This window comes from Colobus angolensis, unplaced genomic scaffold, assembly GCF_000951035.1.
Source record: "Colobus angolensis palliatus isolate OR3802 unplaced genomic scaffold, Cang.pa_1.0 Scaffold394, whole genome shotgun sequence".
Taxonomy (NCBI): Eukaryota; Metazoa; Chordata; class Mammalia; order Primates; family Cercopithecidae; genus Colobus; species Colobus angolensis.
This window is the reverse complement of record NW_012117310.1, coordinates 314,190-340,960: the sequence shown is the minus strand read 5'-3', so window position 1 is coordinate 340,960 and position 26,771 is coordinate 314,190. Positions and strand designations below refer to the sequence as shown.

General features: G+C 37.1%; 1 long non-coding RNA gene across 1 annotated transcript in view; it reads right to left on the bottom strand.

Moving 5' to 3' along the window:
- Positions 1 to 26,771, bottom strand: part of LOC105521034 — a 76,141-nt gene that overhangs the window by 48,899 nt on the left and 471 nt on the right. Inside the window, exon 2 of the long non-coding RNA XR_001003207.1 lies at positions 8,664 to 8,708. This is a non-coding gene — a long non-coding RNA (uncharacterized LOC105521034). The remainder of the gene's footprint in view (positions 1 to 8,663; positions 8,709 to 26,771) is intronic.

The following is a 26,771-nucleotide window of genomic DNA, read 5'->3' as shown; positions in this document are numbered from 1 at the left end:
GCAAAATGTGGGAAAGTTTGGAACTTCCTAGAGACTTGTTTAATGGCTTTCACAAAAATGCTGATAGTGAGTGATATGGACAATGAAATCCAGGCTGAGGTGGTCTCAGATGGAGACGAGGAACTTGTTGGGAACCAGAGCAAAGGTGACTCATTATGTTTTAGCAAAGAGACTGGCAGCATTTTGCCCCTGCCCTAGAGATTTGTGGAACTTTGAACTTGAGAGAGATGATTTAGGGTATCTGGTGGAAGAAATTTCTAAGCAGCAAAGCATTCAAAAGGTGACTTGGGTGCTGTTAAAGGCATTTGGTTTTGAAAGGGAAACACAGCAAAAAAGTTGGGAAAATTCACAGCCTGACAATGTGATAGAAAAGAAAATAACTTTTTCTGAGGTGAAATTCAAGCCGGTTGCAAACATTTGCATAAGTAACAAGGAGCCAAATGTTAATCCCCAAGACAGTGGGAAAATGTCTTCAGGGCATGTCAGAGATCTTCAAGGCAGCCCTCCCATCACAGGACCAGAGGCCTAGGAGGAAAAAGTGGTTGTGTGGGCTGGGCCCAAGGTCCCCGCACTATGCGCAGCCTAGGGACTCAGTGCCCTGTGTCCTAGCCAGTGCAGCCATGGCTGAAAGGGGCCAACATAGAGCTCAGGCCATGGCTTAAGAAGGTGCAAGCCCCAAACCTTGGCAGCTTCCATGTGGTGTTGAGCCTGTGAGTGCAAAGAAGAATTGGAGTTTGGGAACCTCCAATAGATTGCAGAAGATGTATGGCAATGCCTGGATGCCCAGGCAGAAGTTTGCTGCAGGGGCGGGGCTCTCATGCAGAACCTCTGCTAGGACAGTGTGGAAGGGAAATGTGGGGTTGGAGCACCCACACAGAGTCCCTACTGGGGCACCACCTACTAGAGCTGTGAGAAGAGGGCCACTGTCCTCCAGACCCCAGAATGATAGATCCACCAATAGCTTGCACCATGTGCCTGGAAAAGCCACAGACACTCAACACCAGCCCATGAAAGCAGCCAGGAGGGAGGCTGCACCCTGCAGAGCCACAAGAGCAGAGCTGCCCAAGACTGTGGGAACCTACCTCTTGTATCAGCATGTCCCAGTACTTGACATGGAGTCAAAGGAGATCATTTTGGAGCTTTAAGATTTGACTGCCCTGCTGGATTTCAAACTTGCATGGAGCCTGTAACCCCTTTGTTTTGGCCAATTTCTCCCATTTGGAACAACTGCATTTACATAATGTCAGTACCTCCATTGTATCTAGGAAGCGACTAACTTGCTTTTGATTTTACAGGCTCATAGGGGAAGGGACTTGCCTTGTCTCAGATGAGACGCTGGACTTGGACTTTTGAGTTAATGCTGAAATGAGTTAAGACTTCGGAGGACTGTTGGGAAGGCATGATTGGTTTTGAAATGTGAGGACATGAGATTTGGAGGGGCCAGGGGCAGAAAGATATGGTTTGGTTGTGTCCCCACCCAAATCACATCTTGAATTGTAACTCCCACAATTCCTACATGTCATGGGAGGAACCTAGTGGGAGGTGATTGAATTATGGAGGTGGGTTTCCTGCACTGTTCTTGTGATAGTGAATGAGTCTTATGAGATCTGATGGTTTCAAAAAAAGGAGTTTCCCTGCACAAGTTCTCTTCTCTTGTCTGCCGCCATGTGAGACATGCCTTTAACCTTCTATCATGATTGTGAAGACATGGGACTATAAGTCCAATAAACCTCTTTCTTTTGTAAATATCCCAGTCTCAGATATGTCTTTATCAGCAGGGTGAAAATGGACTAATATACCTTGTAACCACCATTCTACTCTCTACTTCCATGAGTTGGACTCTTTTAGATTCCACATACAAGTATGCAGTATTTGTCCTGGTAACAGTGATCAGTTGACCTTCATTTTCCCCTCTCTCAGCTGGTGCCAAAGTCCCTGGGGTAGAGAGGTTTTCTTAATTGATCCCTTCTCCCAAAACTCTAAAACCCACCTCTTCAAACTCTTCCTATGTCTGTCTTCATAGGAAGAGTGGAAGAGGAAGACAGGACTGTAGGTACTATATTGTAGTACAAATTGCATTGCATTTTATGAATTTTTCTAATTATAAAAGCAATTCTTCAGAAAACTTTTAAAATAAAATAAGTATAAATATAAATATAAAAATTTATAAACTTAGAGCCAATCCAAAGATACACACTTTTAACATTTTGAAGGTTTTCTTAGTAGTTTTTTTCTAAGGGCATAATAAAAATTATATATACATGCACACATTTTTTTCAACATTAGAATCAAACTTTACACAGTTTTAAAAAACCAAACTGTTTACTGTTGCTTTTTACCATTTGGTAGCAATTTACACACAGGCTTCAATCTTCAGAATACCCTGGAGTCAGTAGAAAAACCTTTTATAAACAGTTTTATACAATAGAAAATTCCCAATAGCCAAAATTTAGGCTGTAAAAAAAAAAAAGCAAAATATACTTTTCTGAAAACACTTAACTTTGAACAAGGCACTGAAACACCAAAGCAGAATGAAAACATCATTTCAATTCCACAAAAAGTAGTCATGATAAAAGGTGTAAAAGTCACCTAATTTTAAAGGCACTGCTCCCTTTTTAAACATGAGTGCAAATACTAACTTGGAAAGATCTCCAAAATATATATAATGTAAAAACAGATAATTTCACAATCATATGTATATGCAGAAATATCCTATCCAGACAATAAAAGAAAAAATCACTTATGTTGGTAAATATATGCACTTATATGAGAAAAGATCAAGAGAGATATACATCGATTCTCAACAGAGGTTGCACTTATTAATGTCAAGAAATGGGTAAAGTGATACATTCACTTATTACCTTGTACTCCTAGAGAAAACCACCATTAATATGGCTCTACTCTTCCCAACCTTTTCTAAGTATATATTACTCAAATATCACCAAGCTTCACAGTGCTATGGCTTTAATTAGTGAAAAAATGTGAGAAAATGTAAGAACATGGAAACAAGTTACCCTTGTGCTACCCTTTGCCACTTGCACTGCTAGAGTCACTCATCTTTGCAAAGTTCTGCTCAAATCTCAGCAGCCCATAACACAATCATGGCCTCAAGTTTGAGCCACAGCCCGGTGTTTCGATTAGACCACTATCTCCACCCCAATTTCATCTCTTTGGCTACATTTAGGACCACTACTCATCCTTTCTGCAAAAGCAGACAAAAACATGGCTCTTCTTCCTGGGTTGGACTATCTTAAGGAGTCCCTGTAACAGACTGGCTTCAACCCTAACATGTTATAGCTTTTTAGCTTTATAGAAACACATCCTTTCTTCCACCAGGGTACATCCCTGCAGAAAGGATAATCAGAGAGGTGAGTTCTTTCAAAAAACAAAAGCCACTAAAGACTCAGAATTACTTATAGAAAAATGTATTGTGCAGGTATTCATGCACAGGTGAGAAATGACTTTTGTGCAAAGTTATTTATTGTAGCATTGTTTGTAAGAGCCAAAGATTGGAAACAACTAAATGTCTATCAATAGGATCTAGTTTAATAAATGATGATGTATCTATACATAGGACATTGCAAAGCTGTAAAAACTGAGGAATCTTTCTTTATACTGATAGGAAAAGAAGATATATATATGTATATTTAGATATATAATAAATCTATAATAATATATCTACATAGATATAGATATATAAACATATATTTAAAGTAAGGTGCAGCACAGTATGTGCAATATACTACCTTTGTAAACAAATGAAAAACAAGAATCAGTACTTGTTTTTGCTTGTATATGTTTGAAGAAACTATGAACATTTGCATAAGATATTAAGTACAGTATTTACCAATGGAAGGAGCGGCATCAGAACTGATCAGAGGAGGACAAGGATGGCAGAGAGACTTTTATTGTTCATCTTTCTGTTTTTTAAACCATATTTATGTTTTACTTATTCAACCCCTCAGATCTTCAGATTTTCTTCTTTCAAATCAAGTCCTTTTAATGGGTCCATGCAAGTGAAATCCTTGCAAGTTAGCCTCCTGACTCAAATACTTGGTATGGTATTTTTTTCCCCCAGAAGGTTCCCCTGAGCCTTTATATATTCAGTCAAATGAGTATGAGACGGACAGAGCACTCTTTTATATCTGATCTCTCCTTGGCTGGGATACACTCTATTTTACAAGCCCACACAGACATATGCATACATGATGACATATATCATGTTTATATAAATGAATATTCTTCAGGTTACAACTCAAACTGTTATAATGTTCAGTTATTTCTCATGGACACCAAGGGCAGAAAAACACTTGAACCTCTGGAACAAACCAGAAGCAGAGGTTATTAAGCTATCAGAACTGTCTCTACTATGTAGCTGTTTTAGTCTTCTCTCTTTGTATAGATGGCTTCCTGTACTTCTCTAATCCATATTGTGGTTAAAAAAAAAAATTTGCCAACAGCTCCTGGTTTGTGTGTGTGTGTTCTTGATACAGCCACACACACAGTGCCTGGTGTTTTTCTCCTTCTTGTACAAAGGATGGTTTCTATTCTTGCTCTTGCTATTTTCTTTTTTCGTTTTTTGGACAGTCTTGCTCTGTCACCAGGCTGGAGTGCAGTGGCACAATCTCAGCTCACTGCAACCTCCACCTCCTGGGTTCAAGCAATTTCCCTGCCTCAGCCTCCCAAGTAGCTGGGACTACAGGTGCGTGCCACCACGCCCAGCTAATTTTTTTGTATTTTAGTAGAGACAGGGTTTCACCATATTGACCAGGATGGTCTTGATCTCCTGACCTAGTGATCCGCCCGCCTCAGCCTCCCAAGCTGTTGCTATTTTCTAAATTTCCTGGGCAATGCCATCAATTAGACCAATCAGTTGTACTTTACTAGAAAGTTACATAAGAGCCCTAACTCAAACAAGTGGAAAGACGTGGGTGAAGGGGCAATTCTAAGAAAACTTATTTGGCCAATTTGAGGTAGGTAAATGTCCATTGTAATACTACACAAGGTATTTAACCTGGGCTTTTCCTAATTGTGTTGCGATAAAAGCCTTTGTAAATACATTCCTGAACATTCAGCAGATGATTTCCTTACTTGTTTCAGGATTTTCACTCATGAGTAAAAAGTGATTTTCCTGAATGATGGCAAGACACCACCAGCAGCAGGATGTGAGCTTGCCTATATCACTGCTCTTTACCATGTCATTCTTGACATCACAACTTTTCATTTTTTTTTTTCTAATTTGATTGCAGATTTAGTTCTAACTTTAGCTATTTTGTAATTTGGGAGCTTCTTCCTTGCTGGCTCCCTGATGTCTTCCAAGTCCAATATAATTATATTATTATTAATAAGATCCTTACATTCTACATCTCTGTAATTTATAAAATGCTTCTCTGATCAAACCACTTTTGGGCTTTATGAAGCGTCCTTTATATTCTTCGAAGTACAATATATACTTAGTCCCTACTCTATGACTTTCGGCTCAAGCATATATTTTTATCATCTCTGAATTCTTTGGAACACTTTATTCAAAGATTGGCATGTAATACATGCTCAACAAATATTTGTTGAGTATAATGTGGCTGTGTCTTTGTTTTGTGCTGCTACCACAGAATACCTGAAACTGGGTAATTTATAAAGAGCAGAAATTTATTTCTCACAGTTCTGGAGGCTGGACAGTTCAAGATCAAGGTCCAGCATGTTTGGTATAAGGGCCCAGTCTCTGCTTCCAAGATGGTGCCTTGAACGCAGCATCCTTCAGGGGTGAGGAATGCTGTTCCTCACATGGCATAAGAGTTCAAGAACGAAGAAGTAAAAGGGACTAAACCCTCTCTTTTATAAAGGCATCAATCCCACTGATGAGGGTGGAGCTCTTTTGGCCAAATAACCTCTTAAATTGTCTCATCATTGCCTGTGACAATATCAGTTAAATTTCAACATGAGTTTTGAAGGAGACAAACATTCAAAGCATAGCAGATTTTAAGGAATAGAAAAATTCTGAAACCTGTTTCTAAGGTTCATTATCCTCCAAGGCCATTTCTGTAATAGCAAAGAAAGGTAAGGTGATTTGCCAAAATCTGTCTAGTCTCTCTAACATAAACATTCCCACCAGTGTAGACAGTGCCATTTCATCACATTATTGCTAAGTTGCAACCACTCTTTCTTTGAAATATCTCTAGTATGCCTTTTTTTTTTTAACACTACTCTTATTGCCATTATCCTGGTCCAGGTTCTCCTGATGACACTTGTCTTCACATAAGAAGGGAGAAAAAATTATATACATATACATGTTACACATAAATTATATATAATATATAAAATCATAAATGTAGAGTTATTTATATTAATATATGTTGTATGATTATGTATATTTATGTTATATATTTTTATATTTTAATATATGTGGAGGAATTGCATATGGAGATATTACCCAAGCTTTTTGCTGTTGTCTTGGTGATCACTACCTCCAGAGCAAATAGTATTCACAGCCTCTGGGGAACATTTATTTGTCCCAGAGAAAGCAGGGCACAAGTTAACATGGGGAAAAACAAAGAAGGCAATAGGTTTTTTAAAAATTTACAACAGAGGACTTAGTCTTGAAAGCCAATGAGCTTTTGATTTGAGATAGCCCAGTTTTTTGAAAAAGAAGTGTTTTGAGCACTAAAAGTTTGGCACTGAATATAAAAAGCCAAAACCCTGAAGAACTTGGTCCATAAAGTTTATACCACAGAGATAAGAGTAGTTTCTAACAATAAAAGGGTGAGTTTTCCTGCCCCTACAAGGAGAGGTCTTGGTTGCTGTACCATGGGCAAATAAGAAGAAAGCTAGGAAGGAGCCTTACTCCACTTCTCCCCAGGGTTCAAACCAGAATGAAGTTCCAGGGGCTGAGTGAGGTGGAGTTTAGCAGTAGCCTCGGGCATCTCCAGTGTGATACCAGAGAACAACTAACAGCCACTGCACCCCAAAGAGAGGTGTATATGTGACTGAAAGGAGGCCATCAGACCCCAGAATCCCGATGGTCGGAAAAAGGAGGAGGTAGTTTATAGTATTCATAATCAGGAATTCTGTGAGGTTGAGGTCTCCTAACATAGGCCAAAGGGATAGAGGCAAACAACCAAAAACTATATGGAATTTCTCTCTCAGCAGATGCCAGCAGAAGATCAAGGACAAATGAAGAGCAAATATCCCCTTCCTGGTTATTGCGTAATTTTAGCACAACCCTCCAGAAACTCAAATGTAACTTAAGAAAAAGTGTGCAGAAATAAATCCTGATTGAGGATTTTAAAATAAAATCATAAAAATTGAGCTCCCTTAAAATCAACAAGATTAATTTTTTCACCATTATGTACAATAAAGACTTAAAATAGAGGGTAAAATGAGAGGAAAGGGATATTAATTTCTATATTTATGTATAATATATAATATACTTAAGCATATAATTATATAATATATTATTACATAGTATAATTATTATATAATTACATATTACATGACACACATAATGCATATTATGTATATAATATAGTAAGTATATACTTAATTTTTTATATTTAAATATTTGAAAATTTCCATATGTATGAAAAAATTAAGACACACATGTTCTCAATATCAAAAATTATAATTTGAGACCAAGAGACTAAATATAGTGTGATATATCTACAACACATACACACATACTGTTGGTAGTGATTCCCTTTATCCTGGAAAGATAATATTAAATAGATGGTGCAGCTTACACTTGATCATATTTTAGAATCAAGAAGCCATGGCAGTATTTGTTTTATCAAACTCACTGACAGGTAGACATCCTTGGAGAGGCAGAATGGCATATGATGCAGGGGTGAGACTTGAGAATCCCAACTTCACCAGTTTTGAGCTGTCGAGGGCAAGTTTTGTAACTTTTCTGGAACTAATAATAAAATTCCAAACTTCTAGGGCTGATGAAAAGATTGAATAAATTAATGCCCATAAAGAACTTAGTTATGCGTCTACCTCATAGTAAGCAGAAAATAAACATTAGTTATTATTATCATTTGTGAACATTTCAAAGCATAATGTTTGCTTTTCTGTGTCATGCTTCTGAATGTTATTTATAAATGTGCATGATCTAACTATTATACAACAAAGAAACTCTTGGATTTTGAAGTTAGTCTTTAATTTACACACAATCATCTCTATGGGGTAAAAAAAAAATTTAAAACAAATTCCAAACTCATTCTTAATTTTAAAATGGTTAAATAAACTTAATTCAAACTGCCATGTGTAATTGAGAACAAGAGTCTGTGAAAAAGCCAAGCCAGAGAAAATAGGAGATTCCAAATGGTGCTTGATAAACATTCATTCAGTACCACAAATACTTATACAGGGGAAAAGATGAATTATTTAATTGGGCAGCAGTTATTGTTAAAGGAAAATAAAGTGGAAAAAACTGAAATATTTAGGTACCTATCAAGAAGTGATGAAAGCCAGCTGTGGAAAAATATTCTGTAAGAGAGTTTCTGTATTACAAAGGAAATAGCTGTACAATGTCAAGAAGGGAATTGGCAAGATGGAAAGCAAGGAAACCCACAACAATAGTCACAGTCACAAAAGCAGTGTCCACATATAAACTCAGCATCTTCTTACTGTGCTGTGGTTTGAAGATTTTGTTTCATCATTGTTATCACCTCTGCCAGATCAGCAGGTGGAAGCAGAAACCAGCCAGGGGTAGACTGCAAAGAGAATAGAGCTAATGATTAGAATTAAGTCATGTAAATGTCTTTCTTAAGAATTTGATGATGGAGAAATGTAAGGCATTAACCTAGTAAGATATGAAGCTGAGCTAAATAAAGAATGGTTTTTTGGATCACTTGTTTTAACTTCTGTAATGTCTTGAGCACATGTACAGCCAGAAGAAAAAGGACGGGTCAAAACCACGAGAGCAGGGAATAGCGGAGGAAACCAGAACATATGGGCACAGATTGAAGGCTGAGACTTGGAAAGGGGTAGATATGTTGACTCTGGGATAATAGAAAGTAGATTAAAAATAGGTTTAAGCCTAGAAGTCTGATGATGGCAAGGGAGCTAAACTTAGGGAGTTTGTGCCTAACAATCTTTTCTTAGAGAAGCAACTGGCTAGAAAATCTCTGAAAGTGAAGTGAGAGGAAATACGCTGAAAGAAAATGTTGTTAATAAATACCAGTGTTTTGTTTGCTCCTTTGAAAACACTGCTTCACTTTCTGTAATGAGATAATTATAGTCTTATCTCAAGAAATGTGGTTAAATATGACCACGGACAACTCAGGCTATAAAAACTCAGGTTTCTAGATAGAGTCTACCTATAGCAGGACTGATACCCCGCTTGCATAGCTTTGTCTGGGGCTCAACAATTGCTTTTGATAACATTTTCTTTAAGAAACTTGGGGGTTAATACTGGATATTGAATTTATCATTTATTTGGAATAAAATATTCTGGTACTTCATGAATGTCCTTAAAAAAATTCTGAGAAACAAGAAAATATTAGAGCCTTTCCCTAGTATGAAAAAAAAAAAAAAAATGTTAAGCCTAGGAAAGATTGATGTTTCCCTCCAGCTTTATTAGAAACCCAAACCACTGACTATCAGGTTTGGTGTGTGCTGCTTGGTTGCTCTGAACAAATGAGCCACGGACACAATTATAAAAGAAAGACATCAGACTAGCCAAACTATCATTTTGAAAGAATTAAGACAGCCATATTGTATGTTAACTATCAGCTCATCTACCTCCTCCCTGGTGTCACTTCTCTTCAGAGGCTACTTAATCTCATTGAGACAAGACAGCCTGCCTAATTGATACAGAAAACAAACGCCTTTTGATCTTATATCAAACAAGAGTTAGACTAAGAGAAGGATACAGCAGGCAAGATGACTGTCTTCCAAAGGAGAATTAACACTGCAGGAAGGAAGGTAGGAAAGCAGTAATATCTTACTTTGGAATTCCATAAACTAGGTTTACTTAAATAAGGATTAAAAAGTAATAAGTTCATCCCACTGAATGAACAGGGTTTGTTTGCTCTTAGTGATAAAGCACAAAGAGTACTGCAGCTATGAAATCTTTCAAAATTATCGATTTTCAGATAAGTGTTACATTAGTGATGGAAAGCACAATAGAAGTGTAATAAATGTGAGAACACCTGCCTTTTAGCACTTAACTGTAAAGGACAGGTGTTTGTCAAAAACAACCTTTACTGCTGCCATATACTGCCCCTACTAAATAATTTTCTAGGAAGAGAAGAAATTTCTTGGAAGAGACTTATGATTTAAATAGCATTCAGTATGCTTTGTATAGAAATTATTTAGCTACAAGGGTGAGGAACTGACTTTGCAATGACCAGAGTATCTATGAATATACCAGTGTGTCTGTAAAGTTATCAGGCCATTATTTATACATCAAGAAAATCATAAAAATGTATGTTCTCTATTCTAATGCAAAAGGTAATTTAATAATTACATCTGTTACAGTTTACATACTTAATATAATAGTAGTTTGGAAAACTAGTCCAAGAGTATGATTATATGAGTGAGATTAAATAAATGTTGGTATTCAGGGAGAAAATGTTAGGAAGAATACAGTGTTTTCTTTTTAGATACAGAAGATTTGAAAAATAACATGCTCTCTAGTGTAGTGGTTCTACCAATTGGATCACAGTCTTGATATATATGAAAAACTTAGGATATCTGATATTTGGAAAAGCATATCCTCCCACTAATTTGACATTTTTTAAGACTGGGAACTATGAAGAAACACTACAAAACAGTGCCAGAAAGGAATGAAGGCAGAATAAAACAACATCATTTTCTTACCAGAGACAGTATCTATAATGATGAATAACAAAATCAACAACAACTAATATTGATTTAAATGAGTCTGGTAAAAAAATATGGTTGTCTGATTAGAATAGAGTATATGGGTGCCTTCAAAATAAATTCTGGCCCTCTTGGGATTTTTCTTCCAGTAATTCACAAGTCCACACTTTAAACCTTTAAACTACTCACTACTCAATTGTCCATTTCTTTCTTCTCATTTAAAATTTACACTGGTTCTTTGTTCTGCCATCTTAAAGGCACCACAGCTGTTATTTACTGAACTCCAATGAGACCCACTTCCAACTTTCTAAATGAATACAGCACCTGGCTTTTGATTTTCCTCCACATCTTCATTCTTCATCGTCACCTCTGACAACTTCAAATTTCATGCTAGGGACCCATGAGATACCTCAACTATACAATCCCATAATCTTGCTACCTGTAATCCTCCAACCCCAGCCTACCTGAGTCATGCACCAGCAAGATCATTCGCTGAATTTAATTATTACCAGTGCTAAGAATATTCACACTCCACACATAACCACGGTTCTACCACTGCACCTCTCCACCTTCCCACCTCCCTCCTTGTTTTCTGCTCCCCAAGTTGAATAAACACTAAAACTCTCACAATTTAATGTATTCATTAACTTTCTATAAAATGGAAGTTTCTTCTAGTTTCTTCTTTTCAACCCCTTTTATCATCCTTTCTAACACCAAGTCTCCAGTTCTCATTATTCACCACATCAGTGGGCAAACTTACATCATATGCACTCTCTAATTTTCCTGCCTTTGCTGATGAGCATTGCTGGAGAAAACCTGGAACTGCCCTGGCTCACTATAACATACTCATGCCAGCTTCCACTGTGCTGGAAATGCCAACAACAATCCTCTGATTCATTGCTGGGAACATTCTCCCCAATGGCTCTACAAACATCATTCTTGCTCACTTACCCAAAGCCTTTTGTATCTTCCCTGTACCATTCATGCAATGACTCTGTGAAGCAATCACCTACAAACTGGTCTCATCTACCCTCACCTCCTCTTCACCTCAATATACAGATGTCTCTTCACTTAACTCTCTCCATTTCCACCTGCCTTAAAGGCACTATTACCACCATTTACCTAACCCCCAATCCTGTATTTTTAACCTTGAGATCTCTCCTGAAGTCCAATGCCACACTAAAAGTTTCTTATAACACGTCCCAGTGCTTAGTCTAGAGCTGGTACAGGGTTGATACCCAGTAGATATTTATCGAATGAATGAATAAATGAATCTATACCTGAATGTGCTACTTTGAATACAATTTGAAAAAAGTAGAGTTACTGGAAAAGAAAGAAAAAGAATCATCAAAGAGAAAGAATGTTTTATTTTGGGGTGGAAAGCAGCTTTCTGCTCCTTCTACTCCAGCTGCTACTATTATCTTCAAATCTAGTATTGAAGCGTTCCAGTGATTTTTTTTAACTGAGGTTTTTTAGGGTTGTTTGGAATATGGAATTGGGCACACATAAGATTAATCTAGCTGAAATAAAAACAACCTGATTGCATATGCAATGTTTTAAGGGCAATAGTTAAATATATATTACTTAAATACACAGTATATCTAAAATTATATCTTTATAAAAGCAGAAGGTGCATAAAATCACCCCCGAACCATTCTGATCGTGAGCATTCTTTTTGCTACCTTCGGATTCTTATAGTCTGGTGACTACTGTGCTTTCTGCGTTTTGCAGATGTATAGGATGTTTATGATAATGTGAAAAATGGTCACTTACCACATTGTTCTATATGCTTCCCCACATCCTGTTTCTATTATGTATACTATTTTAATTTTTTATGATCTTGTTTAAAATATGTGTTTATAAATTTTAAATTCTGTTTTTCTGATTTATTCATCTATGATTTTTTTGCCCCTCAAATGTGGATGAATTCCAGGAAGCCAAGATCTGGGCAGGGGCAAATAAACATCTTCCAATGTCGGGTTAGGAAAATATTCGATCTTTCAATGTGTTCAACAAATGGGTTTAATAATGCACATTTCAGTATAAAACAGTTCACAACAGAAATATTTGCTACTCAGCCCATTTATCCTGGGAATTACACAACATGGACCATTTTCAATAATTCTTTCCATTGTAATGATTTCCTCCTGCTCAAGCAAGAGAGATGTACAAACCAGTTTTGTCTAGAAATGTAATATGTTGAGATACAAATGGATGGAAGAAAAATTAAAACACAAACATTTTCATCACTTTGGTTTGGTGTTACAGCCTTTTTCAAAGTAATTTAACCATCTTAAAACTTTCCAAGATAATATAAAGTTGCTTTTTATTCAGAATCTATGCAACTAGCAAAGCAGATTTATTTTAAAGGCATAGTAAAGTACTGGTAGACCAAAACAAAAGATGAAGATATATTTTTAGGAGACCTGTTGGTTTCTTTTAATTTCGTAGCTTAAAGATCTTGAAGTGCCTTTTGAACAACAAAAAATAATACTATGTTTAATATAATTTTATATTCACTTAATTTTATAGCCTAATGTAATAACCAATGTAAATTCTATAGATGCTAACTTTTACTTATTAAAACCATTCAATTATGTAAACCTCTTCAAACATTCTGAGTGAATATAAGTATAACATCATTCATTTAATCATTCATTCATTTATTCAGCAAATAGGTATAGAATGTGTGGAGTAAATTATGAGTTAATTCTCCAAGGAGTTTTTCAAGTAATAGAAATAATTAATATATATTTACATTTCACAACAACTTATAATAATTGTCACAAAATAGATGTTATAAAAATGCATAGGATTACAAAGATCCGTGATAATTACTTCATTAGTGTGACAATTCAGTGCATAGAATTGTGTGTTTTACAAGGCTGTCCAAATGAAAATCACATAAAGCACTGCCTTTATTCATGGTTTTAGGCTTTGAGTTCTCAGAATGTTTTACCATGTTTGCCTAAGCAAAAATTCAAGGCACATTTACTTACTGAGCATGTATTGTAAGGCACTAAGCTGGGCACTAGTCATATATATTTAAAATAAATAGAGCATGCATGGTCTCTTCACTTGAGGAATTCCTAATCTAATAGAAGAAAGAAAAAAAAACAGTATTTCCATTGAACATGTCTTTCATTCCTTCCTACATTTTCACCATCATTGGAGTTGAACTTTATTAGTCACCAAAGCAACCGCATTATTTTATCAATGCCCCTTAGGAGCAGCAAGCAAGACAATTGGTTATGGTTGATTTTACAGTTAGCCCGCGATTGTTGATAAGACGAGTCAGTGTTTTCTAAAGAAATAGACATTGCTGGTACAACCCACACATGGGTTAAAAGTGCTGAGATGGTATTTCTGATCAACTTGAACAACGAGGAGTCTTTGATAAAGAGTCTCCGATCTCTAAAAGTAGGGTCTGCTTGAAAGAGCAAAATTCTATCTAGGAAGTGAGAACTGTGAAAGATTTGCTTGGGAGGACTCTTCCTGGTGACATGACAGGTCTTTCCCCTCCAGAATTCTAACTCTGTGAATGACAGCAGAAACAGCAGAAGGAAGAGAGAAGAGAGAGAGCTAATGCAAAACAGAGTGTAGTGTATGAGAGAGGATGTATAGAAAAAAGTAAGGTAAGGCAGAACTTATGGGCGAGAGGGAAGGAGAGAAGGAAGAGAAGAAAAGGGAAAAAAAGGGTGAAAGGAAGGAAGGAAAAGACTGAATACACAACACTAGCAGCAAGGGCTCAAAGGGTGTGGTGACTGTAAGCCATTGGACTCAGCGCAATGCAGTAAATCCTGTGCCGGGTACACAGGAACAAGGACGATAAAACTCTAAGAAGTAACAGCTGTTTTTTTCAGGAGGAATATTAGTAATAATCATAGCTAACACATACTTACTATGCACCAATCCTATAAATGCTTACATGAATTAACTCAATAAATCCTCAGTACATAGCTACTCCAAAGACTGAGGAAGGTAGGATTGCTTGAGCCCAGAAGTTTGAGGCTGCAGTGAACTAGGATCGCACCACTGCACTACAGCCTAGGTGACAGAACAAGACCTTGTCAAAAACAACAACAACAACAAAAAACCACTAGAGTCTTATCAATTATCAACTATCTTATCAACCCAGATAAAGAAACTGAGACTTAGGGAAGTTAAGCAACTTACCCAAGGTCACAAAGCTAACAAGTGACAGAGCCTGGATTTCAACCAACATAGTCTGGCCCCAGTATCCCCATTCTTATGCACTATGCTACGCCTCTCATCAAGCATGCAAGAATCTGAAGCAATAAGCTGACGGATTGAGACTTGAATCTGGCCATCTCTGGCTTTCAAACTATTTCTCACTCTCTATGAGGAAAGACATATGTTTTAAACAAAACTCACATTTGTTACACACACATTCCAGTGTAGGAAATTATTCCATTAATTTCAATTAATGGAATATACTTACTCTATAGTCTTAGTAATTTTAGATTTAATTTTATCTTTGGTGTGTGAGACAAATTATCCTTAAGTAATACCTTTAACAATCCCAGCTGAAGGCTGCTAGTAGGAAATTGGTTGAATACAAAATACCTAAATTTAAGAAGATTATACTAAGGTATATATTATAGACAGTTATTCTTAACTAGTAAACTGTAACCCAGCCAAGGATAGGCCAGTTGCAAGCCCAAGTACAAAAGGGGAGTTCATTTATTCATTCAAATATTTATTTAGTGCCCACTCTATGACAAATGCTTGTTTTAGTGATACAAGAGCATATATAGCAAAGTTCTTGCTCTCCTGTAGAAAACATTCTGGTGGGTATGGTGGAGACTGACACAAAACAAATAAATGAATAACTCTATAATGCAAAGTTCTTGCTCTCCTGTAGAAAACATTCTGGTGGGTATGGTGGAGACTGACACAAAACAAATAAATGAATAACTCTATAATGTGTCAGATGGTGACAACTGCTGAGAACAAAAAATAAAGTGAAGTAAGATGGAGAAAGGGAAAGACTGTGGTGAACACAATTTATGTAGGGTGGTCAGAGAATGCCCCTCTGGTGACTTTTGAGTGAGCCCTGAAGGAAGTGATAAAGACAGACCTGTGGGTGAAGAGTTTTTCAGCCATAGGGAACAAAGTACAAAGGCTCAGAGGTGTGATGTGCTTGGTGAGTTCAGGAACGGCAAGGGAGCCAGTCTGGATGCCATAGAGAAAGCGAGAGAGAGAGTGATGAGAAGAATCAGAGTACTGGTGGAGTAGGGTCAGATTGTGTAAGGACTTACAAACCATGGAAGGGACTCAGATTTTACTCTGAGAGAAATGATATGTTACTGAAGGGTCTGAATACTGAAGAAGACTGATATGATCTGGCTTTGGTTTTAAAAGGATTACTTTGACTGTTGTGTGCGGAAGGCAGAGGGCCAAGGACAGAAACAGGGTGATCAGTTGGGAGCCTATTGCAACACATTAACAGACCAGGTGAGAGATGAAGGTGGCTCCACCAGTAGTCGAGCTGTGACTATAAGGCTAGCAGGATTTGCTGATGGATTGCCTATAGCGTATGCAAAAAAGACAGAAGTCAAACTTGGTTGGTAAATTTTTGACTCAGTGACCAAAGAATGCATTTCTTAATTTACTATGATGGAAAAAAATGTGGGTGAAGGAATTTGGGGAGGTCAGTTTTGGATGTGTAAGTTTGAGATGTCTGTTAGACATTTATGCAGAAACATCCAGTAGGCAGATATTCATGCCTGGAATTCAAAGAGGACATCCGAATGGAGATATAAATTTTGGAATGTCAGTATGCAAATAATCCATAAAGTCTTGGAACTAGATGAGGTCACCCAGAGTGAGAGTGGAGAGGGGAAGATGAGGTCTGAGCACTAAGCCCCAGAATACAGCAATCTAGAGGTTGGGAAGAGGAAGATGTAACCAACAAGGGAGTGAATAGGAGATGCTGTGAGGGAGGAAAAGCAGCAAGAGAGTGAAGTCCTGGGGACAGTGAAGGCAGTAGTTCAAGAAGGGTGTGCAGGGAAAGTGCATGGGACTTTTCTCTTGATGTCTTCTATTTTCTCAATGAAATAAAAAGCAAAGGTGTCATGATAATGAGACCAGGAAGAAGGTGCTGGAGACTTGGGAAGATAGGAGAAGAAATGAAATAATCTCTGGAAAGCAGGATAGAAAATTGACTAGGGAAATACAGTAGCATTGCCTACAAGTGGTGTGCTATTAAAGAAAGCTGCTCTTTTAGCAAACACAGAAGAGGGTGGGTTGGAGGCCAGGTGCAATAGCTCACTTCTGTAATCCCAGCACTGTGGGAGGCCAAGGTGGGTGGATAGCTTGAGCTCAGGAGTTTCACACCAGTTTGGGCAACATGGTGAAACCCTGTCTCTACAAAAAATACAAAAAAAAAAAAAAAAGTTAGCCAAATGTAGTGGTGGCCACATCTACTCCTAGCTACTTGGGGGTGAGAAGATCACTTGAGCCCAGGAGGCAGAGGTTGCAGTGAGCGGAGATCATCCCACTGCACTTCAGCCTGGGTGACAGAGCAAGACTCTGTCTCAAAAAAAAAAAAAAAAAAGAAAAGAAAAAGAAAAAGAAAAGAAAAGAAAAGATGGTGGGTGGGTTGGGGGACTCTGATTTGCAAAATTCAATGTCAGACTTGCTCAGCTTCAGTGTCAGACAGAAGATTTGAAGAAGTTGTGGGGAGGACCCTAACAGAGTTAAGGCCAACCCCATCGGAGCATTGGCCTCTAGTGCCTGGTCAGAACAGGACTGCATTAGATAAAGTATTTTCCAAGGTGGCCTAAAACAACTGAATCAGAGAATGCCTGACACTGGCGGTTGAGTAGAAAAGCCAAAGGTGAAGGCTAACAGTGAGAAGAGGCCATGAGTTTGAAAAGTTATTCAGTCAGCAAGTGGGAGCAGTGTAGGCAGGCAGAGAAAAGCAGAGTGAAAGAGGTCGGGTTTGTAGTTAGGGTTGAGGCAATGAATACTGGAAGGCTGATGGAAACCCATTTTTATGTGCACAGCACAGAGGAAGGCTTGATAACTTCAATGGGATTAAATGAGTTTGTAGAGGAACAATTCAACTGCTGATTGTTAAGTCTTAGAAGATACCTCCAGATGTCAGGCAGGACCAGGAGGAAAAGCTGGTAATGCAAGACAAAAGAACATTGAATCAAGAAGTGGCAGAAGTCATGTGCCAGACAGCTAAGACAGAAGAGAATTTTGAGGAAAGATTGAAAACCAGTGTTAGAATTGCAGAACCTAAGAACAAAGAAAACCTGTATCTGAGTGCCTCAGTGACAGTGTTGGAAAGAACAATTTCATGAAAGAGTTGAAGGATCAAACATCCCTTGAAGGTGAAGGAGGCTGAAAGTGTAAAACGAATGCCCACATCTGGAATGTCCATCCCAGACCTTCCATCATGTAGGAAGCACTGGCTACATAATCTGCATGGTCCAGTCCAAAATAAAAATGTGGGACATCTAATTCAAAAATTATTAAGATGGCAAAGCAGAAATTATACCAAGTCTAGGACCTGCACTACACTGAAGGATGCATGAAGCTGGCCCCACAGATAGGAAAGAAGAAAAGCAGAATGCCTTCTGGAAACAGCAGTGGGTTTCTCGAGGATGCTAGGTCTAGGTGTTATTTTAAGGCAGAGCTAGGCAAAGGTGATAAGCTCTCTACTCCTTGTGCCACTAGATATTTTTATTTGTCATCTCAAATTTAAAACCGTCATCAAGTCATCTACTTTTGCCGTCTTTCTTTTATCTCTTGTGAGCTGCACCATTTTTTTTAATACCTCAAACCCAAAACCTAATAAGGAGTTTGGTCCTATGCTTCAGTTTCATTGTCTGCAAAATGGTGATAATTGGGTTTAAATGGGCAAATTACACAAAGTGCTTAGAGCTATCCTGGCAGGACTCTTCTCATTATTCTGTTTGTCTTATTAACCAAATCCTGTCAAATGTTTACTTTGAATTCTCTCTGGTAGACATTCTTTTTTTCCCCTCTTTCCTAGACTATCAGCTGGGGTCTTTTCACCACTTGTAGGATCCTGAAGATTGGCTTCTCTGACTTCCACGTCCTGCGCCTGTGACTGCCAAGTCATCTTTCTTGTGTGGCTTTTGTCCTATCACTGCTCCAAGAACTACCTTTTCTGCTGGCAGATCTTAAATCAATTGTGTTTTCTGTGTTTTCTGCCTAATAATCAGGTTTAAGCTTCCCCACCTGGATTTCACGGCTCTTTTTGACGTAGCGTGGACCTGGGTGGGTCAGATTAATTTAGCTTCCTGAGCTTCCCATCCACCACTCTATATGCTCCTGTTGAGGGAAGCCATGGTGCTGCAACGCAAAGATGGAGACCGAGGGTGTTGTAACAATAAAAATGAAAACCTTTACCAGCCCTGCCTAAGAGTTCATCCTCAAAGGAGATAACATGGAATCCATTATAAGAAAACAGGTAAGTAAGATGTGGCCTAGAAGTGTGTACCAGGTGACTTCTGAGGTGGAAAATTATCTGGTGACACCTGTGTTTCTTGTGATATATCTTTCATTCAACCTGTAATTACTGTCTAATGATGCTGGACTAGGACTCAGATATAAAGAAAGTCCTCAGTCCCTCCCACCTTTGAGTCCATCATCCTTTATAGTCCTGTGCATATAGTCCTATATACATTTTTATAGCCTCTCTTAGTAGGAGTCAGTGGAGAAGAAAAGTACAGGAACTAAGTGGTCAAGGTCCAGATGGCCTATGGATAGGGAAAAGAAAACTGAGAAAAATGGCTGACAAGGTAACATTTGCATATCAAAGGCCAAGAAGACAAGGAACTGTGGAAATATCCATGGGAGGTTAAAAAAAGCAAGGAGCAAGTGCGGTAGCTGCCCTTGAGTGTTTTTAGGGAGACAGTGTGGGGTAGGAAATGCAATGTCATGCTAAACCAAGAAGATAAGGCAAGTAGTAGGGAAGAGATTGACATGGTGACTATATTAGTCCATTTTCACATTACTACAAAGATACTACCCAAGACTGGATAATTTATAAACAAAGGAATTTAATTGACTCACAGATCTGCATGGCTGGGGAGGCCTCAGGAAACTTACAATCATGGCAGAAAAGGAAACAGGCACCTTCTTCACAAGGCAGCAGGAGAGAGAGAGCAAGCAAGAGCAGGGAAAATTGCCTTATAAAACCATCAAATCTCATGAGAACTCACTGTCACAAGAATAGCATGGGGGAAACCACCCCCAAGACCCAATCACCTCCCTCCCTTGACACATGGGGATTACAATTTAAGATGAGATTTGGGTGAGGACACAGAGCCAAACCATATCAGTGACAAACAGGGGGACACTCAGCACTTCAACAGAAATGGGAGGGGACACAGTGACTATGGAAGAGTAACCAATGAGGGACCTTTTGCAGTTAGGCAGCAAATTATGGGGTTTTAAAGACAAATGCTAGCAAATACATAGGGTATAGATTTAAGGGACATAATGGGATGGCCCTTGGGCCACACCAAAGCATTAAGAAAAGGAAGAACAGAACTACATGGAACGAAAAGGGTAAGAAAAACAGCAAGGAACAGACTAAGGAGATTCAGCAGCACTGGGATAAGATCTGAACAAGAGGAGAGGTCTCTGATGAGAAAATCCACCCTCTCCTCCATTCCTCACATACCTAGAGTCAGCTGTGGTTTTTGTCAAGGCCCAAGATAACCTTGGGTATGCTGTTTCTTGGGTTGATTTTCCTGCAATGAATGAATGTTTCATTCCAGTTAAAAAGAAAGACATCTCCATTAAAGGATTAGTTATCCCCCGAAAGAGAAAAAAAATGGAAAATATGATTTTGTGAAAGGGATATTGACTGTACACAAATATTTATTAAAAGTCTATTAATGCCAAAATGCATATAGCAAGCACTTATTTAATTCTCACACCAGCCTAATGTGGTAGATTATAGTACTCTTACTTTATTGATAAGGGAAATTGGTGATCTAAAAGCTTAAGAATGTAGCCCAAGGTTACACAATAAAGCCAGACTTTCAATCCATGACTATCTGGTCCTAACTACGTATATTTCCCTTCCCTGAACATCTAGAAGGACCTTCAAACAATGCACATGGTCTGATGCGGTGGAAAATAAGAACACAGAGAGAACAACTGTTCCTCCACTCATGTTTTAATAATGGCTTTTAATCAATAGCTCCAGAAATATACTGCAACCTCTCAAATTCACAGTATATTGCCTTTGACCCTCCCACCCCCACCTTCCCACTTTCTCACTGGAGTACAACTAGCACTGACGTTTTTAATAGTTTAGAGATAAGTTTCATGACACCTTTGAAGAGTTTCTGTGATAACCCAAGATTTCTAATCTTGGATATCCTGGTTCTATGTAAACTATTGTAACTTATTTATCACATTTTTGTTAATGAGGGTTGATTAATTTATCACTTTTAGTTTTGGCTGAGTAATTAAAGCCTAGCTCCTCCTTCCCCATCTCTAATGAAAACACTAGTGAATTTCCCTAATGTTTTTCTAAAAATCTTCATTTCTACTCAGTCTTAAAAACCTACAGGGTTAAATTAGAGAGAACTCAATATAATTCACATTTGAAATCCAGAAACCTCTCCAGGTTGCAGACATCAGAGTCTATCCTCTGATGTTACTCTTGTTTAGGGGGTTTATAAAAACAGATCTATAATGATGGCACCTGGCATATAACGCTGCTCAGAACTACAGCATTTTCAAGCTGCAGCAGCTATAGAAATCATCCAGTCCAATCATCTCATTTATTGATGAGGACCTTAAAGCCCAGGGGTTTAGTGTGTTGCCCAAGGATATACAGGTAGTTTGTGGCCAACTCCAGTTTAAATTTCAGGTCTTTCAATACCCAGAACAGCAACTTCCATATCTCCATATCTTCTCTTGTGAAGATAAAATTATTTGTTGTCTCTCTGCAGACTGTTTTATAATATCTTTCTGAATCATTAGAAAACCCATTTAATAGGCATGGACACTGAAGGTCAGAAGAATTAAATGACTGGTCACCGAGGACGCAATGAATAGTAAGTACTGAGAGAGGAAGAACTGGGAATGAAAACACAAGTCTTCTGACTTAGAAATCAAGGATTCTATCTTTTAGGACATAGTTACATAGATATTAAGGATATTGGCAAATAAAATTAGCAATCTTTCTAAACTCTGGGCTATATAGTATCTAGTTTACCTCAAAGTCTAGTATTTGCTCTTTTAAAATAAAATTTATTTAACTGGAATTTTGAGGAAACAGAGACATTTATCTAAACACATTTTCTTTCAGCCAATATTTTAGGAATTTGTCTTTCAAACAAATCTAGAAATGTACCTAAACACATTTTCTTTCAGACAAAAATGTTTTAAATGACTAATATCAGCAACACAAGAAAAAACATACCAAATTTACCCCAAGTAGCAGGATGACCTGGCTCTTTCCTGTTTAAGCAACATGGAACACTGGTCCGCAACTTTCAAATGTTATTCTAGTTATGTCACGATGTACCCGTCTGTTCTGTGCCCGCCTGACTCAGTAACACTCCTAGAAGGGGACAAGAATGATTACTGAATTTACTGACCACTTACCAGGGCCAGAGGGCACAACTAGGAGTTGCATGCTGGATGCTCTGGAGAGGACTTAGGGTAGCTTAGTACGGTAGAAAGCGAATTGCCTCAGGAGTTAGAGCAAATGGGGATGTCTTCCAGCTGAAGGAATTTCAAAGGTTTTATGGAAGAGCTGAGCGTGCAAGGATGACATGACTTAGAGAAGAGGGCTAAAAAGGAAAAGAACTGTAGGTAGAGAAAACACATTTCTGAGGTCCTGAAATCAGCACATAGGTCCTTAAATTTTATTAAGCCATTCCAAAGAAGATGGTCTAAAGGATGCAAAGTCAACTTTTCTGTTGGCAAACATTTATTGGACATAAAATGCTTGCCAGTTACTGCGCTAGGTACTGGGGATGCAAAGATGTGAGTAATTTTGAACAAACTTATAACAAGGTTTAGAAATCAAACTCTTGCTTCAATTTATGGTAAAATGTTTGATCCACAGAACTATGCTATGATATATTTTCTTCTAGGCATTCAAAGAATTCTGCAAAGAATTCCATTCTATGTTATTTTTGGGAAAAATCTAGAATAAGACAACATAAAATAGATTTACATGTGAATATGGAGTCATACAGTATATGACCTCATTTAATAAGACAGATTTAATTGCATAATAGGATAGACACAGAAGGCCATTCATCCTGAAAGAATCGGGTTGCCTGGCTACGCCATACCTATAAGCACTGAGGCTGCATCTCTCAGCCCCACGACCTCAGCATGTGCTTCCTTCACTTGTCCCTGCTGCCAGGCCATTCACAGAAGTTTCTCCCTGGGTGCCTTCTTTGTCCCTCCTCCTACCTCTGAGATTCCACTTTATCATTGTTCACTCCCACTGTGTTATACCTTCACTGCTCCAACTGAATGGTCTATCTAAAGCATGTAAACACCTTTTAGCTCAACCAAAAGCAGCTATGGCAACACAATTTTTAGGCCATGTGTGCAGCTGAGATGCAAGTATTATCTCAGAAAAGAAATGTTAGAAACAAGTGAAAATTACAGGTCACTGTAAATAGAAAGAAAACATAGATTTTTTATGTGATTATCGCCATCTTTTGTAAGTATATTTCCATAGTTATTTTTCTGATTACTCAGAATTCTAATATAGATGATGAAAGGATCTTAAGAACATGTTTCAAACATGTCATAACAATATGCCAAGAACATACAGGTATTCACACACACACACACACACAAAGGAAAAAAACGATATGGGTGTCTATCAAAATGGAAAAATTAAAAAAGATGATGGCAATTATACAAATATGAACATAGTACTGACATGTTGCACAATGAAAATTATAGAGTAGTAGAACCAACGGAAGCAGAATGTTCCAAAAGATAGTAATGTTTGTTTTTTTCCTCCTTAAATGTTATAAGCTACTACCTTATTTCTATTTTTTCCCTCATGGCAGATATCAAAATCATTTCAAGTTTCACTGCTCAAATGCAATGCAATAGATCACATGCAACAGTAAAAACAGAAAAACCCAGGTCATTTCCAAATTTACAGAAATAATTTATTTAGAAGACTGAACTTTAAAAATCATTTAAAGCTCAGAATTTTACAATGCAAAAAGTTGATAATACAATTGACTTTTCCTAAGATATTTAGCAAACTTTCAACAATATAGTTCAGGGGAAAACCCAAGAAAACATCTTGGAAATGTCTGAGAAGGGAAACAAGAATGCATTAAAACGCACTGCATTTATATTATGCTATTTCTGTTAAAATTATAGTTTCTCATGATTATTACTCAATAAAGATAACATGTACACAAACACATAAATCAGGTTAAAAAGTAGAGTAACTTGTTTCAAAGTTAAACTAGAAGTCTATTTTAAAATAATTGTGTAGTAAATTACAGCAAAATCTCATTTCTGAGTTTCTGGAAAATATATTTTATAGACTCAAACAGCTAATATAAATCAGAAATGAATTCGATTTAGGTGTACATTATGTAATTATTATTATTTGTAACTAAATTACTCATTTCCTTAACAAGGTTAAAAATCATAGACCAGAATTTAAAATTTTATGTTTATTTCAGTGAAAACAAAATTGTACAGGTATTTGATATATAAATGTTCACTCATGAAATACATTCCTTATGTGACACTAAGAAGTCTTTCAGTGTAAGTTACACCACCATATTTGGAAATAAGTCCATGAATTGTAATTTTTAAATACCTGTAAGATGATTTGCAACTTCAGAATATCTGATATGTGGTGTGAAAATACTGGTTGGAGTCATTATTCTTGAGTTCTATATATTAATTCTCAGAAGACTCCTAAACAAAGAAGTTGAAATTTGGTTCACAGTTTAAAAACTTTGAATAAATTTTCTTATGATAACATGTTACCCACAGCAGAAGTTATCCATAAACAAAAATAATCTGGTATTTACTAATTTCATACAATCAGTTGTAAAAACTTCCTTGGGTCTGAAGCTTTCACCAACTGGGATTTAATATGAACCATAACCAGGGAGAGTGAACAACAATAAATTAACATAAAAGATAGCAATATCAGGAAAAGAAGAGGACAGAGAGTTAACACTCAGTATTAACATATATAATTAAATAAAGTTTCATTGTTTTTTACATTGTCCAAATATTCTAGTAACCTAAATCATGGAATTTCTGATCTAGCAATGGCTGTTGTCAAATTCAGTAATTAAAAATTCAACCCAATGTAGAAAAGACACTTCTCTGTTAATTTAAAAGATATTTGTAGCTTACTATTTTTTAAATAAATGATTTATTCAAATAAATTCTAGCCATGATGTGCTGGTTCCTATTTACTGGCAATTATTTCTGGATTATATAAACGTGTTAATTACCATCAAGTAAACCTTGTTTTAAAAGGCAAATGATAAGTGTGAACAATTATCCAAATGGAGGATTCCTATTTGTGTCTCTGGCTTAAAGTCTAGTGATTTGTAGTGATCTAATATTTTATGTAAATATAAAATCTAATGATTTGCCTTATTAAATTTATAAGGTATATGAGATTATAGATAGCTTTATAAATACAAATTTTGTTCAGAAAACTGGATCTTATTTTAGAAGACATGCTCTTAACACAAATGTATTTTATGAATTATCTTAAGCTTAAAGACATACAATTATTCACTTTTATTTTTAAAGAAAAAAGTATTATAATGCATTGCAAAATATGTGCTACTGGAAATGCATCAATTTTTTATTTCCCTAGCCTTACCTTACACTATAATATAGAATCAATTTTATAAAGGCAAAAATTTGATTTACTATGAGATCAGTAACATGGTTTTAAAGTCAAAAGATTTATAGAAGTACTATGTCCAATTCAAACAGAATTTTGCCGGGTTTTAATTTTTCTACAAAGCACTGAAGTAAATAATTTTGTGAAAAGTTTTTCTTTAGTATGTTTTAAAGGGTTTCAAGTATTCTACAGATAGAGATTTTGGGGAGAACACCAAATTCTTTCCAAAAAGACAGCTATTTCAAATTTTCTTTTACTCCATTGTAGAAGGTTTTAAAGACTTTTTTTCTCCAAAATCTCATTTTCACCTGAAATAATTGTATTCAAGGGTTTCTCAGCAGGTAAAGTATACATTCTTACAAGGTTTCAAATTTCAGATTTCCAATAATGCATTTAAACTGAGCACTCCTCTTTCTGTGTATGTATCTACTATCTGCAGTTCTATTATTTACACTAAATTTTAGTCTTTTTAGCTCCTCTATAATACGTTAGTGAACCCTCAGCAGTTACTAACCACTTAATAATTGTGAACCCGCCAGCCCCTTCAAGTAGATCGTTAACCATAAGAGTGCCTGACAATTTCCAAACCATATCCTCTGTCTAAAAGGAAAAGATAGGGCTTTATGAGGCAGAAAGGAAGCGAAGGAAAACAAAACAAATGTAGCTCATGCTGAAAGTGAAAAGTGCTTGAACAGATTAGTATTTTCTTTTCTGCAAGGCATCCTGCCAAACTTTTTCTTTATTTTTTTAAGAGAAGAGCTATTTTTTGGTCTGATTTTTCAGTTTCTTGGAAAGTATTGGTATTTACCACCCCCATCGGCCCTCATAATTATTGTTGGTTGTTTTGTGTTTTTCCCATCCGTCCACGTCACACAGTGAGGATACCCCCGGCTTCACCCTGTCAAAACCCCAACTCTGGGCGACCCTGGGTTTAGAAACTCCGCCGACTCCCGACGACACGTCCCACTCTCTCCCACTAACGCCGCTTATTTTAGTCGCAGGATCCCCCTACTACAGTTTCAGTGAAAGCCGGAAATTTTCATTTAACTCC